Genomic DNA, 13,755 nt, shown 5'->3' on the forward strand with positions numbered 1-13,755 from the left:
TTTGTCCATGTTATTTTGAGAAGACATAATTGCTTAGTTAGTATGCTTGAAGTATTATTATTTTTATGTCAATATTAAACTTTTATCTTGAATCTTTCGGATCTGAACATTCATGCCACAATAAAGAAAAATTACATTGAGAAATTTGTTAGAAAGCATTCTACATCAAAAATTCTTCTTTTATCATTTACCTACTCGAGGACGAGCAGGAATTAAGCTTGGGGATGCTTGATACGTCTCCAACGTATCTATAATTTATGATTGCCTCATGCTATTATATTATCTATTTTGATTAATGGGCTTTATTTTAGACTTTTATATCATTTTTGGGACTAACCTACTAACCGGAGGCCCAGCCCAAATTGCTGTTTTTTTTCCTATTTTAGGCTTTCGAAGAAAAGGAATATCAAACGGAGTACAAACGGAATGAAACCTTCGGGAACATGATTTTCACAACAAACGTGATCCAGGAGACTTGGAGTGGGCATCAAGAAACAACCGAGGAAGCCATGAGGCAGGGGGCGCGCCTACTGATACGTCTCCAATGTATCTATAATTTTTTATTGTTCCATGCTATTATATAATCTGTTTTGGATGTTTATGGGCTTTATTATGCACTTTTATATTATTTTTGGGACTAACCTATTAACCCAGAGCCCAGTGCCAGTTTCTGTTTTTCCTTGTTTTAGAGTATCGCAGAAAAGGAAAATCAAACGGAGTCCAATTGACCTGAAACTTCACGGAACTTATTTTTGGACCAGAAGAAGCCCACAGAGTATCGGAGTTGAACCAGGAGAGTCCCGGGCTGCCCACGAGGGTGGGGGGCATGCCCCCTCCCTCGTGGACAGCCCGGAGGTCCACCGATGTACTTATTCCTCCCATATATACCCATATACCCTAAAAACTTCGGGGAGCACGATACATCGGGAGTTCCGCTGCCAGAAGCCTCTGTAGCCACCGAAAGCCAATCTAGACCCGTTCCGGCACCCTGCCGGAGGGGGAATCCCTCTCCGGTGGCCATCTTCATCATCCCGGTGCTCTCCATGACGAGGAGGGAGTAGTTCCCCCTCGGGGCTGAGGGTATGTACCAGTAGCTATGTGTTTGATCTCTCTCTCTCTCTCTCTCGTGTTCTTGAGGTGGTACGATCTTGATGTATCGCGAGCTTTGCTATTATTTTTGGATATTATGATGTTTCTCCCCCTCTACTCTCTTGTAATGGATTGAGTTTTCCCTTTGAAGTTATCTTATCGGATTGAGTCTTTAAGGATTTGAGAACACTTGTTGTATGTCTTGCGTGGGATACCCGTGGTGACAATGGGGTATTCTATTGATCCACTTGATGTATGTTTTGGTGATCAACTTGCGGGTTCCGTGACCTTGGGAATCTATGCATAGGGGTTGGCACACATTTTCGTCTTGACTCCCTGGTAGAAACTTTGGGGCACTCTTTGAGGTTCTATGTGTTGGTTGAATAGATGAATCTGAGATTGTGTGATGCATATCGTATAATCATACCCATGGATACTTGTGGTGACATTGGAGTATCTAGGTGACATTAAGGTTTTGGTTGATTTGTGTCTTAAGGTGTTATTCTAGTACGAACTCTAGGGCTGTTTGTGACACTTATAGGAATAGCCCAACGGATTGATTGGAAAGAATAACTTTGAGGTGGTTTCGTACCCTACCATAATCTCTTTGTTTGTTCTCCTCTATTAGTGACTTTGGAGTGACTCTTTGTTGCATGTTGAGTGATAGTTATGTGATCTAATTATGTTATTATTGTTGAGAGAACTTGCACTAGTGAAAGTATGAACCCTAGGCCTTGTTTCATAGCATTGCAATATCGTTTGTGCTCACTTTTATCATTAGTTACTTTTCTGTTTTTATATTTTCAGATTACAAAAACCATTATCTACCATTCATATACCACTTGTATCACCATCTCTTCGTCGAACTAGTGCACCTATACAATTTACCATTGTATTGGGTGTGTTGGGGACACAAGAGACTCTTTGTTATTTGGTTGCAGGGTTTCTTGAGAGAGACCATCTTCATCCTACGCCTCCCATGGATTGATAAACCTTAGGTCATCCACTTGAGGGAAATTTGCTACTGTCCTACAAACCTTTGCACTTGGAGGCCCAACAACGTCTACAAGAAGAAGGTTGTGTAGTAGACATCAAGCTCTTTTCTAGCGCCGTTGCCAGGGAGGTGAGTGCTTGAAGGTATATCTTCAGATCTTGCAATCGAGTCTTTTAGTTTCTTGTTTTATCACTAGTTTAGTTTATAAAAGAAAATTACAAAAAAATTGAATTAAGTTTGCCTCATACGCTTCATCTTTTTAATATCTTTCGTGAGTATGATGGAAAGGAAAATTGTGCCGAAGTGTTAGAAGAAGAATGCATTAAAATGTTTGGCACTAAATCTTTGAATGATGAGCATGATTGCAATGTTATTAGTATGAACTCCTTGAATATCCATAGTACTAATGATGATTGCACTAGTTATGATGAAAATGTCTCCTATAAACATGTCAATTTTTGTGGAGTGCATTGGGTTTGCAAGTACACACCAAATAGGGAAGATAGATATTACAAGAGGCATAAGCATTTAGAAACTAAATTGTTGCAAGAAAGGCTAGATGTTTGTGCTTAAAGATTCAATATTTATCGCCATCCTTATGAACTTTGCAATGAACATGGTCATTTAAAGCTCCAATGCTATTTGTTTCATGATCAAGTTGTGTCCAAAAATTGTGATAACTTGATTACCCTTGAGCATCATAAAGAGCTTAGTCTTCTTTTGGGTTATGAAGAAATGAAACATATAACTGAGGGTATTCCAAAATTTAATCTCGATAAATTTCTTGATTTTGATCTAGAGGAAATTTATATGTATTGTGCGGTGAATTGCATTGAAAATCCTTATATTGCCAATTACATAAAGAAAAGAAAACAAATAGAGGATGAAGAGAATACTAATGAAAGGGAAGAGACTTCCCAATATCCTCCTATTATTTCTTATGATGAATTAGGTAACGAGGAGGAGCCTTCTATTCAACCAATCTCATTAATAAGGAGCTCCAAAAAGAGGATTGAACCCACACATGATGTGGTGAAGTAGAAGAAAAGAAAAAGGAAGAGAGGTAAAAAGATATCTCTCCCAAATAATGCTGCTCATATTACTGTTGTGCCTCATGAAAATATAATTGTGTAAGATGATGCACTTGATGATGATCTTGTTATGCCTATTGCTTGTTGTGATGATTATGATTGGGAAGATAATGATACTTCTTATGATCTTGGAAATCTTTTTGGCAATTGCTTGGAAGAATATGATAATTGCTATACTATTGGTGCTATCCATACTATTAATGATGAGAGTGATTATTCTTATGATATGAAAAGGCCCAAGCTTGGGGATGCTATGTTTGATGAAGATGATGTTTTTGAGAATATATTTGCTGCAATTAATGTTTGTCCCAAGCTTAGGGATGCTACATTTAATGAAGATGATATTTTTAGTCTCCCAAGTTTTGATATGCAAATTTATAATGATGATAGCATGCCTCCTACTTATGATAATTATATTGATGAAAGTGGGTTTGGAAGAGTGTCAACTTTAGGAAGTAATGATCCCACTATTTTGGAGGATGTTGAATCTTATTATGATAATTATGAAAGTGGATTTGGAGAGGTCATGACTTTATTTAGTAATGATTCCACTATCTTGGAAGAGGTTTCAATTGATTATGTTGAGAACAAAGTTGCTACTTATGATAATTATTGTGATGATACATATGCTATAAAAAGTAGTGATGATTATATTTATAAAACTTGTCATGATTATGATTACCCTTTTTTCGAACATTACTCTTTTAATGTGGAAACAATTTATAGTATTCGAGTCTCTTATGATACTCCCACTATTCCGAAGGAGAAGAATCTTGCTTATGTGGAGCGTAGTAAATTTTCTATGCTTGTAGATCATGAAAAGAATGCTTTAGGTGCTGGTTATATTGTTGAATTCATTCATCATGCTACTGAAAATTATTATGAGGGAGAAATATGTGCTTGTAGGAATTGCAATAATATCAAGTTTCCTCTCTATGTGCTTAAAGTTTCAAAGTTATGCTTGTTTTGCCTTCCTATGCTAGTTGATTATTGTTCTCATAAGTTGTTTGCTCACAAAATCCCTATGCATAGGAAGTGGGTTAGACTTAAATGTGCTAGTCATATTCTTCTTGATGCTCTCTTTATGTTTAAATTCTTATCTTTTATGTGAGCATCATTGAAATCATCATGCCTAGCTAGGGGCGTTAAACGATAGCGCTTGTTGGGAGGCAACCCAATTTAATTTTTGTTCCTTGCTTTTTGTTCCTGTTTAGTAATAATTAATTTATCTAGCCTCTGTTATGATTGAGTTTCTATGTCTTAATTAGTGTTTGTGCCAAGTAGAACCGTTGGGAAGACTTGGGGAAAGTCTTGTTGATCTTGCTGTAAAAACAGAAACTTTAGTGCTCACGAGTATTGCTGCCATTTTTTATTGGAGAGTTCTATTTAGTTAATTCTTTTTGAAGATGATTAATAGATAAATTCCTCACGTCCAGAAATTTATTTTAGAATTTTATGAGTTTCAGAAGTATACGTTTGATCCAGATTACTACAGACTGTTCTGTTTTTGACAGATTCTGTTTTCCATGTGTTGTTTGCTTATTTTGATGAATCTATGAGTAGTATCGGAGGTTATGAACCATAGAGAAGTTGAAATACAGTATATATTACACCAATACGAATTTAGAATGAGTTCACAACAGTACCTAAGTGGTGATTTATTTTCTTATACTAACGGAGCTTACGAGTTTTTTGTTAAGTTTTGTGTTGTGAAGTTTTCAAGTTTTGGGTAAAGATTCGATGGACTATAGAATAAGGAGTGGCAAGATCCTAAGATTGGGGATTACCAAGGCACCCCAAGGTAATATTCAAGGTCAAGCAAGAGCCTAAGCTTGGGGATGCCCCGGAAGGCATCCCCTCTTTCGTATACTTCCATCGGTAACTTTATTTGGAGCTATATTTTTATTCACCACATGATATGTGTTTTGCTTGGAGCGTCTTGTATGATTTGAGTCTTTGATTTTTAGTTTACCACAATCATCTTTGTTGTACACACCTTTTGAGAGAGACATACATGATTCGGAAATTATTAGAATACTCTATGTGCTTCACTTATATCTTTTGAGTTATATAGTTTTGCTCTAGTACTTCACTTGTATCTTTTAGAGCACGGTGGTGGATTTGTTTTATAGAAACTATTGATCTCTCATACTTCACTTAGATTATTTTGAGAGTCTTAAATAGCATGGTAATTTTCTTAAATAATCCTAATATGCTAGGTATTCAAGATTAGTAAAAACTTTCTTATAAGTGCATTGAATACTAAGAGAAGTTTGATACTTGATGATTGTTTTGAGATATGGAGATAGTGATATCAAAGTTGTGCTAGTTGGGTAGTTGTGAATTTGAGGAATACTTGTGTTGAAGTTTGCAAGTCCCGTAGCATGCACGTATGGTAAACGTTGTGTAACAGATTTGAAACATGAGGTGTTATTTGATTGTCTTCCTTATGAGTGGCGGTCGGGGACGAGCGATGGTCTTTTCCTACCAATCTATCCCCCTATGAGCATGCGCGTAATGCTTGGTTTTTGATGACTTGTAGATTTTTGCAATAAGTATGTGAGTTCTTTATGACTAATGTTGAGTCCATGGATTATACGCACTCTTACCCTTCCATCATTGGTAGCCTCTTAGGTACCGTGCATTGCCCTTTCTCACATTGAGAGTTGGTGCAAACTTCGCCGGTGCATCCAAACTCCGTGATATGATACGCTCTTTCACACATAAGCCTCCTTATATCTTCCTCAAAACAGCCACTATACCTACCTATTATGGCATTTCCATAGTCATTCCGAGATATATTGCCATGCAACTTTCCACCATTCCGTTTATCATGACACGTTCATCACTGTCATATTGTTTAGCATGATCATGTAGTTGACATAGTATTTGTGGCAAAGCCACCGTTCATAATTCTTTCATACATGCCACTCTTGGTTCATTGCATATCCCAGTACACCGTCGGAGGCATTCATATAGAGTCATACCTTGTTCTAGTATCGAGTTGTAATCATTGAGTTGTAAATAAATAGAAGTGTGATGATCATCATTTAATAGAGCATTGTCCCAATAAAAAATTAAAAAGAAGAGAAAGGCCAAAAAAAGAAGGCCAAAAAAGAGAAATGAAAAGGGACAATGCTACTGTCCTTTTTTTCCACACTTGTGCTTCAAAGTAGCACCATGATCTTCATAATAGAGAGTCTCTTGTTTTGTCACTTTCATATACTAGTGGAAATTTTTTATTACAAAACTTGGCTTGTATATTCCAACAATGGGCTTCCTCAAGTTCCCTAGGTCTTCGTGAGCAAGCAAGTTGGATGCACACCCACTAGTTTCTTTTGTTGAGCTTTCATACATTTATAGCTCTAGTGCATCCGTTGCATGGCAATCCCTACTCCTTGCATTAACATCAATCGATGGGCGTCTCCATAGCTCATTGATTAGCCGCGTTGATGTGAGACTTTCTCCTTTTTTGTCTTCTCCACATAACCCCCATCATTATACTCTACTAGTTGACCCATTGCGCCAACTAGCACAGAGACCCGCTGAAGACGTGCTATCGATGAAAATAGTTTCATGCGGCAAGGACCTTTTGCTAAATCATGCTATTTTTTAAACATGTTTATTACATTGTGAAATAATAGCCTGGGAAAAGGGAAATTGCATAATATGAATATGTTCAGTTTGAAAATATAGTCACTATGATGAGAGAGTAAAGTTGGCATGGTTGTGTTTTTTGGCAATGGGTTTGGAAAAAGAAAATAATTGTGTGACATGAATAGGTTTAGATTGAAAACATGGTTATCATGGTGAGAAACCTGGTTGTGCATCTTTTTCATGCAAAAAAAGGAAAAAGATAAGAAACCTAGGAAAAAACATCTCTTTGCTGTGCATATACGGAGATATAGGCATCAAGAGGTATTAGGATAGCCCATATGCTATTTAGCCCGGCCCACGTAGAGCGATGCTTGTGGCCCGTGGGGAGCAGAATATGAAGCGGCAGGGGGCGGATCGAGCGAAGACTGTCTATCCCTTTCCTTTCTCTCTCGGTTCCTCAGCTGCGTGACAGAGGCGTTTCCTCAGCCACCGACCAGTGCGATTTCTTGCCTCTTTTGATTTTGGATTTGGCTGCATGCATGGATTTACTTTCCATTTATCTCGATCTTGCATCTCCCCTACATTTTGAAGGTGAACTCACTCGCACGCATCGTACACACCCCAAACCCGTTGCGCCAAATAGCGCAGAGACCCGCTAAAGCCATGATAGCGATGAAAATAGTTTCCTTTAGTAAGAACATATTCCATTTTGATAGTAGTGAGCCCATGTTTAAATCACGCTATATTGAAAATATGTTTATTACGCTGAGAAATCTGAGCTCATGTATGAGAAAAAACATATTTGTACAACATGTATAAACCAATTAAGGAGGTATTTTTAGCAGTGTTTGTGCAAAACTTTTATTTTCCATATGCATGAAAAAACCCTCCCTTTGTTGTGCATATGGAGGCATAGGTATTTGAAAGGCCCATATGCTACCTAGTCCGACCCATGAACAATTCTCTGGGTGTCCCGTCCGGAGTAGAATATGATGTGGCAGCAACTGCATCTATCTGCCTATTTATCCCTTTTTCTTCCTCGATGGCTCATTTTGGCGAGAGAGACATTTCCGGCAGAGAGGTACCCAACTGGTGAGATTTCTCCTTTCCTATTACTATGTCGGATTTCTTTGCATGCATGGATTTAGTTCTCATTTATCCAGATTATACTTTTCCCCTCTTTTTGTGGCGATTTTTACCAAGTGGTGCAGAGACCCGCTGGATCCATAATTTAGTTGGTTTTGTTGTGGGCAAGCACATATGGTAATAAAATTTAACGCTCTATAATAATAATAATAATAATAATAATAATAATAATAATAATAATAATAATAATAATAATAATAATAAAGAATTGTGGCTTGTTGTCTACAATTAGATGCACACACACATTTAAATTTGGCAACACAAAGTCCCACCGAAAACCATGTCCGTCTGAAAATATGACTCTTGCCCCAAATGGCACATAATCCCATTTAATACCATGTGCGCGTTTGAGAATATTTGTTCATAATTTTATGTTTGAGCAAGCATAGGGCATGAATTGTGAACCTTTACATTGAGGTTTGTCTTTCAAAATCTAAACTTGCATGCATAATTTGTTATGTTATATGGGTAACAGAGATCCATATTTTTCTTCAATTTTTATTCATTGGTTATGTAGCATTTAAGCCCATCTTTTTTACAAATCCTATTTTTTTAGGGCTGCCAGTCCAAGTGTATCCAGCCCACAGACGCCAAATGGCGGAGAGACCCATTTGAAACCATGTGCGCGTCGAAAATATTTGCATTTTCTCAATAACTATTCTTGAGGAAGCGATTTAAGATGAAAAATATTTGACTTCTTTGGTAGAAGTAAGTTTTAGAAGCCACTTAGGATACTTATTCAAACCATTCAAAATGGAAAATGAAGGATAATTCATCTTTGAAAATATATACTTGAGCATGTGTATTTTGTTATCTTATTCGGGTAACATAGAGCCAAATGGCGCAAAGTTGGCATATCATCATCTGATGAAAGTGCAGCACTGCCGCTGTTTCCACACTAAGAATACTCATAACCTATCCCAACCTGAGTGGATATATAAATTCAGAGGGAAAATCACAAACTACACTATACCGATACAGCTAGATATCAAGATTCTCAGGACACAATGTCTAAACTAAATTACCCAACAAAAAGTTTGAATCATGAATAGAATATAGTTAACATAACCCCCCGTGCAAACGGTCATCACGTATCAGCTAGTAAGAAAGGAGGGAACAAATCTTGATTAACAGAACAATGGAGCACCATCTTTAGAGATTGTACAAACTGTAAAAAAAAAAGAAATCGGTCAGAGTAAAAAAACATGACTGGATATATATACAGCTGGATATCAAGATTCTCTGGAGAAATGCTTAAACTAAAATACTAATAAAAAACGAATCATGGGCCATTCAAAAACAACTTCATATAGATATATACCCAACAAAGAGTTTGAATCATGAATATGCAACGCACATCGCTAACATGACCCACCATGCAAACGATCATCATAAATACCTTTGGAACCCACAACTCAACATAAAGATGACAAAGACAAACATGTATACCAAATAGCATCTGAAAACATATCAGGGAAGATAATTTTCTGGCAGAACCAAGCATGCGTATGAAACTATCTAAATATATGTGCTAAACAGCCACTGGAAACATTGCTATAGAACAGACCGGATAAAGCAATTTCCACACAGAACAATCCATGCATGTTTGCACAACCAATCAAACACATGTATAGCATAGATACTGACAAACAATTAGTCTAGAAAGATTAACTATGCCGGAGCAAGTTGATCATGAAACTCCATACCAAGACATCTCCAGATTTTTCCGGAAATGAGAGTTCAGTAAGCTACTACCTTCAGCCTCCTAACTGATTTGAGAGCAGCATTTATTAGTTTTTACAAACTTGAAAAAAAAACATTAGGCACATTTGAATAAACATTCAAGAGAAGGGAACTGCAAAACGAAATTCAGTAAACAGAAACGTCGCTATAGCTCATGACTAAATTGACTCTCTTTCAGCAAAAAGTAGGAAAGTGTAACCACCTTAGTAAAAAAATAGAATGAGCATGCTACCATGCCCTCGCGCAGGTTCAAGCTACATTCGAAGAAGGGACGTCTATTGAACAAAAACTGGGTCGATAGTATTTTGCAATAGCTAACTATGCAACTTTTCTCCACAAATATGAGATAATTTAAATGGCAGGATCATGTTTGTTTTCCCCTTATTTTCAGTTGGATTGTAATAACTCAGCAGCAAAGAGTACACCACCGTGGTTTAGTCTACCAATCTGATTCAATTCAAGAATGGGTAGCCTATTCTCTTGTATATGTCAGTAAGCTCTTTTTTGTACTCAAGTCAAAACTAAGCATAAATAGCTACTCACCTACATAAGTTGCTGTTGCACATGCCCATGTATTTGGTGCGAGTTGAGGCCTCCTTTAAGTAACATTATGACCACTCTTCATACCTACAAACACCATCAAAGTATGAAGTCAAAGCGAGGTGGAACCGTGTAAGGACTAAAGAAAGGCAAAGTGTCCGATTCATAAGCAAAGAGAGCAAGAGACCGAACTTTCAGAACATTTAGGTTTATTAGTAAGGAAATAGTGGTAACATTTTCTTAGTAATTAAGCTCGATGGAAATAAAGGTACTTTTCATGTATGACGCCCAAAAAAAGTTTAAACATCTTTTCCTTTTGCTGTACCATGACCATACCACAATGTGAGCTGCAGACAGGGAAAAGTTCAGATCCAAAATCATATCTAATAGATATGTTTGTACATTAAGGAAAAGAAAAACATTACTGGTAGCATTCTGCAAAAACACATTAAGAAATGGAGCTTTTGGACCAGTGAATTACACTGGTATTCTCAAAATACCACATGTACAATCTCACTGGTGAGAACCAGTGCAAGATTAAGAAATTATCTAAGTCTATAAGCTTTTTATGAATGATGCTAGACTTATTTTTTTATTGCAAGAATCAATGCTAGCAGGCTGTTTCGTAGAGTTACTCAGCGGAAGATGCCACAACCAATAGAAATTGGCAGTAGATTTCATCTATGCCTGCTGCTCCATCCTGCAGTAATTATTTAGAACAACAAATAAGATGATTGTCAGATTAGAGAAGGCACACTTCTTGCATAAAAAAGAGAAGGCCACACTAAAGAAGCACGTTCCTAGTATGTATCTATAAACATAGATATGCTACTGATAAATATAACTGAACTATTTCCCATAGGAAAAGGAAAACATGCATGTGGCTAGAAAGAATAAGCATGTAGCTAGAAAGAAAGGAAGCAAACATCAAGTAGCAGGACATAGTTACAGCAAAGTAGGAGCTCAAGATGCAGCAACAAAGGAGATCCTAGAACCAGCTAAATAAACAGAGATGAAGTAGTCAAAGCACACGCATGATGTGGATCGGTGCACAGAGGTAAAAGAATAGTCATCCACAGACAAGCAAAAGAGCAATCCATTTACCCGAACTGGAAAGGAGAAGTAGGCTAGATAAGGAGGAAAGACGGACCATAAGGCCAAGGATGAACAACAAGCAAAATGAACTGAACGCAAAAAAGGTTAACAAATATGCATTTCATCAAACATCTTGCAGAAAAGAAAATGGAGCGTGGTGTCACCTCAATTAATCGCCGAAGGAAGAACGGATGGCAAGATAATCAACCTACACACGATGCGGACAGAAGGAAGAACACGAAATCAGCAGGGCATAGAAAAAATAAGGGTACACGACAAGATCAGGAAAGGAGAACGAATCTCAACCAATAGTCCCGTCCAGAGTATGGACGACATTGCAGCCGACGAGAGCACCACCGGTGAAGGAGAGGAAATCCAATCGAAGAGAGAGAGAGAGAGCGCAACACAACGAGGAGGAGAAAGAGAGCAAAGCGGTCAAAGCGAGAGCGCGGCCGACCTATGCTCGTTAGCAAGTCATGCCGGCCTCCTAACCCTCCCCTGCCAGCCAGCCCCCGATGCGAAGAATCCGCCGGCCCTACTATCCCGCGGCGACGACCTGCACTGATTTAGAACCATCGCACGCAGCAGCGCAGATCCGAAAGGTGCCAAAGCAGATGACGAGCCAGCGTGCGAGGCCACGATCCGATCCTTCCGCCTGTTGGCCTCGCTCGCGCTGCTCCTCAGGAAATGCCGTTGTGAGGTGGGGGGCTGGGAGGCCGGCAGCCGGAGAGAAATCGGTGGAGTAAACCGGAGCAGCGAGGAGGCGGATTGATGGCTGACGAGGAGAAAGGAGGAGGAGAGAGAAGGACGGGATGCGGGTCTCGAGATGTGAGGGAACACTACCGGCTGCGCTACAGCAAAAGCGAACGCCCACACCCAGCCGCAAGACCGGGGTCACCGGTCATGGCGCAGGAGTCAGCCAGAGCACGACGCATGACCCGACTCACTCCGACCGCAGACGAAACTCAACGACATGAACAGAAAAAAATCAACCCATAGACGTGTAGGACCATCATCCAACGTGGCCCACCGGTCATTGCATGGAAAGGCAGCGGCGGGTGTGTATGCGGCAGCACATCTCGTACGCATCATGACGTAGGAGCACTATGCATCGGTCTGCTACCCCGCGCGCACATCCATGCATCGGTCAGCCAACCCCTCTCTCTCTTCAAACGAAGCAAAAGAGGAGACCAACGAATGGGGCCAGCCACGAGCCACGACGCATCGCCCTGCATGCGAGGACCCCACACGTGACCACAAACGACGACGTGATAACCCCAGCAAAACACGTAGCCAGGACGCCGACGAGCGGGACCAGGTGCGGCGTCGGCCCACCCGTCATCACGATTGACCAAAGGCAGGCGGATGAGGCGGGTGCACACGCATCGGCTGACCACTCCGCAGCTACGCCCCACAACGCACGACGCAGGCAACGCGCCAGAAGTGTCCTGCCAAAAGCGGTTGACCCGAAAAACCTCTAACCTACATCCCACATCATGGGACGCGTAGCCAGTCCAACAGACGAGCGGGACCAGGGGCAGCACCGGCCCACCCGTCATCGTCATAGCATATACGTGGGCGCAGGACCAGGTGCATAAGCGCTGGCCACCCCTCTGCGGTTCGCTCATGCTGCATAACTGCGGCTCGCCCCCGCCGCACGACGCGAAGCGCGCGGCACACGCGGCGCGATGCTCGGGGAGAGGCGCACGAACACCCAGGAAAGTTTGACCCAGCCTATCTACATTTGCCATGAGCCCACAGGTCATTCACCCTTGCATTTTGACCAGCCAGTGAAAACGGGACATGACCCGGCGAACGAAGATCGAACATGAGGCAGGGCGCCAGAGACCCAGTTGACCAGCATCGAACGGCCAACGAGCAACGCGATCGAGGGGCGCTCCGGATGGCGAGTTGCCCGGCCTCTTTATTGGTTTAAATTTCATCTATAGTGCTATATCTATGGCTCACACTCATATATTGCATGAAGATTTATAAAGTTTGAGATTACTAAAGTATGAAACAATTGCTTGGCTTGTCATCGGAGTTGTGCATGATGAGAGCATTCTTGTGTGACGAAAATGGAGCATGACTAAACTATATAATTTTGTAAGGATGAACTTTTTTTGGCCATGTTATTTTGAGAAGACATGATTGCTTAGTTAGTATGCTTGAAGTATTATTATTTTTATGTCATTATTAAACTTTTGTCTTGAATCTTATGGATCTGAACATTCATGCCAAAATGAAGAAAATTGCTTAGAGAAATATGTTAGGTAGTATTCCACATCAAAAAATCTCTTTTATCATTTACCTACTCGAGGACGAGCAAGAATTAAGCTTGGGGATGCTGATACGTCTTCAACGTATCTATAATTTTTGATTGTTCCATGCTATTATATTATTTGTTTTGGATGTTTATGGGCTTTATTATACACCTTTATATTATTTTTTGGACTAACC

At 39.8% G+C, this 13,755-nt stretch overlaps 1 long non-coding RNA gene across 2 annotated transcripts; it reads right to left on the reverse strand.

Moving 5' to 3' along the window:
- Positions 1-8,673: 8,673 nt before the first annotated feature.
- LOC123102841 (uncharacterized) lies at positions 8,674-12,213 on the reverse strand. 2 transcript variants are annotated; one of them, XR_006449427.1, is made up of 4 exons: positions 11,602-12,213; positions 11,460-11,503; positions 9,624-10,900; positions 8,674-9,085 (listed from the first exon to the last, which is right to left on the reverse strand). It is a non-coding gene; the product is annotated as an uncharacterized lncRNA (long non-coding RNA). The 2 variants fall into 2 exon arrangements; XR_006449426.1 differs by having other exon boundaries at positions 10,204-10,900; positions 11,602-12,198.
- Positions 12,214-13,755: the final 1,542 nt, after the last annotated feature.

The sequence above is a fragment of the Triticum aestivum genome, chromosome 5A (genome assembly GCF_018294505.1).
Source record: "Triticum aestivum cultivar Chinese Spring chromosome 5A, IWGSC CS RefSeq v2.1, whole genome shotgun sequence".
In the NCBI taxonomy this organism is placed as follows: domain Eukaryota; kingdom Viridiplantae; phylum Streptophyta; class Magnoliopsida; order Poales; family Poaceae; genus Triticum; species Triticum aestivum.